Here is a 2,500-nt window from a genome sequence, read left to right on the forward strand (position 1 = left end):
AAGCTTCAAGCATGGCTACGACATGGCTGGTGCCGAGCCTGGCTGTGGCATAGAGATGCCAAGCCTAGTACTGATGTTTGTTACAGCTTATATACAGTTCTCAGAGAGGAAAATAGCTTTACCTCGTAACTTACAATAGTGACATTAGTTCCCATACATGGCTCTATCCTGTGTTCATGCTGCTCTGCTTTGCTGCTGACCACTGGGCTAAGGCTCCTATGTCCTTTAGAGTTAAACTGGTCTCACTGTTACTTGATATGGTATGTGCCTGCTCCTAAATATGTTGTTGACTACTGAGAGTGGGCACACATAAAATATGTTTAAGGTTAAACAATGAGTATTGCAATATTTGATAGGCACACAACATTTTGGCATAGTCACACAAAAACGCATCATATCAGCTCACTCTTTTTTTTTTCCCATGATGTAAGATTAATTTGACTGGTAAATTATTTCTATTGAAAAACATGTGGAGTTCTTAACAAAGTCAATGAATGGCCACATCAGAAATAAATTAGGCATCGGTTCCATCATACAAAGTACATTATATGTCAATATAACAATGTCTGGAAGTAGATCTTCAATCAAAGGAACGGCCTTGTGTTTCTGGTAACAAGGAGTGCTATTTGATTCTTTGATGGTCATCAGTCTTGCACGTGTTCTTGCCTCTGTTCACAGCGTTAATAGGTTTTATAAACTTAAGACAATTTAAGCATTATCATTACACTACACCCCTCCTTTTCTTGACTCAAGTCTATACAATCTTATAAAAAAGGCTCTCCATCAATGGATTGTGGAATTAACCTGCTCAGAAACCGTTGGAAACAAAAATACAGATGTTAAGCATAAGTCTGTTAATTGGGTTATCTGGACTGTTGTTCCCGTCCCTTAGAATTCCTAGAAGAAAGTTTGTAAGTTCATGCTATGAGTAGTGTGTGCATGGTATTGCAAACTTGCAAGTGTTTGTTCTCTCTTAAGAGTATACAAATTTTGTATGTTGAATTCAGCTGTTTACTGCTGATGACACTGTTAGTTGCGTGCGTCAGTACAATTGAACAATTACGACTACATAAAAGTATGTGTAAGTCTCTCTTGTCATCATCATGTCTCTGTCTTAAATCATAAGAATTAACATTTCCATTGTTTGTCACATTGAAATGTCATTAGTTTGTCTCATTTCTCTTGTTTCATCCGGCAATAGCTTCCTTCAGCATCTGCAACATTCTCTCCCCACTTCTGCAATGGTTAACTTAGACCAGATCTTAAACAGCATCTCGGTCTCTGAGTCCTTCGCTCAATGTCTCTTGATTTCCTTGATTCTGTCAGGAAATAGAATTGACAGGCATTGTCAGAATACATTCCAGTTCTTTCTTGCTGAATTGTGTTTTCTCCATCAGAAATGTCCTCCTTTGATGTTTCACAGTCTTAGAGTCTTAATGCGTATTTCTCTGTTCACTAAATCAATCAAAATGTTATATGTCTGCTGAATCAACACAGATTTGCATGATAATTTCAATATGAGACAAATTTGTCTATTTGTTGTATGTTGTAGCTCGATGTGTGTGTGTGTGTGTGTTTGGTTACAGGAGCAGTCTCCGTTCTATTAATAGCCTAGGGTCAGAGTTTTAACACTCTCGCCCTGTTGTGAAGCTTGGTTCAGAAATATGGTTGTTATTCATTTCATTCTTAATGATAACATTCTGCGTGCCATACATGTATGCTTCCCATGATGTTAATAGCCATGCGGTTTTAGTAATCAATTATGTTGATTGAAACTTCTCTTAGAGTCTTTTAAATATTATGGCCAAATCTTTTCAAACTTAGTTTTCCTCAAAGTGCTGTGCTTTCAATCACGTATTTAAGGTCTTGTCCCTAACTTAATACACAGACTTCTGCTTTGTTCCTTACAAAGTTCAGAATCTCAATAAATCCTAACTCTCAGTGTTTTGACCAGTCACACCGTCTTTGACTATACAGCGCCTTCTATTCAAACTATTTTAATTTAGTACTTTCCAATATCAATACATCTCCTTTTTGAAAAAAATTAAGATTCGTTCTAGAACAGCAATTCAGGTTAAGCAAATAATTACATTGTGCCTTACCTGTTTCGCTGAATCTAGCATCCTGTTCGTTAGAAGCCATTTGATATAAGTTCGTGACGCCATTTGATAATAAGGAGATCTTTCTTGGTCAGGTGGCCGGAAATTATATATTGATGACTCAGAGAGAAGGTTGAATCGTAATCATTGTATTAGGCAGATCTGGGTTGCATTCCCATGTACAGATGTTTCCAAGACAGCATGCTCTGTTAAGTCCAAGCTTCAAGCATGGCTACGACATGGCTGGTGCCGAGCCTGGCTGTGGCATAGAGATGCCAAGCCTAGTACTGATGTTTGTTACAGCTTATATACAGTTCTCAGAGAGGAAAATAGCTTTACCTCGTAACTTACAATAGTGACATTAGTTCCCATACATGGCTCTATCCTGTGTTCATGCTGCT

The 2,500-nt window shown here is 37.8% G+C and overlaps 1 protein-coding gene across 1 annotated transcript in view; it reads right to left on the minus strand.

Annotated features, from left to right (window-relative positions):
* LOC308159405 (receptor-type tyrosine-protein phosphatase delta-like) overlaps positions 1-2,500 on the minus strand; it is a gene marked incomplete at both ends in the record, with an annotated part of 97,278 nt that overhangs the window by 56,592 nt on the left and 38,186 nt on the right. The window lies entirely within an intron of this gene.

Source organism: Nansenia antarctica (genome assembly GCF_963989245.1).
Source record: "Nansenia antarctica genome assembly, chromosome: 6".
NCBI classification, from domain to species: domain Eukaryota; kingdom Metazoa; phylum Chordata; class Actinopteri; order Argentiniformes; family Microstomatidae; genus Nansenia; species Nansenia antarctica.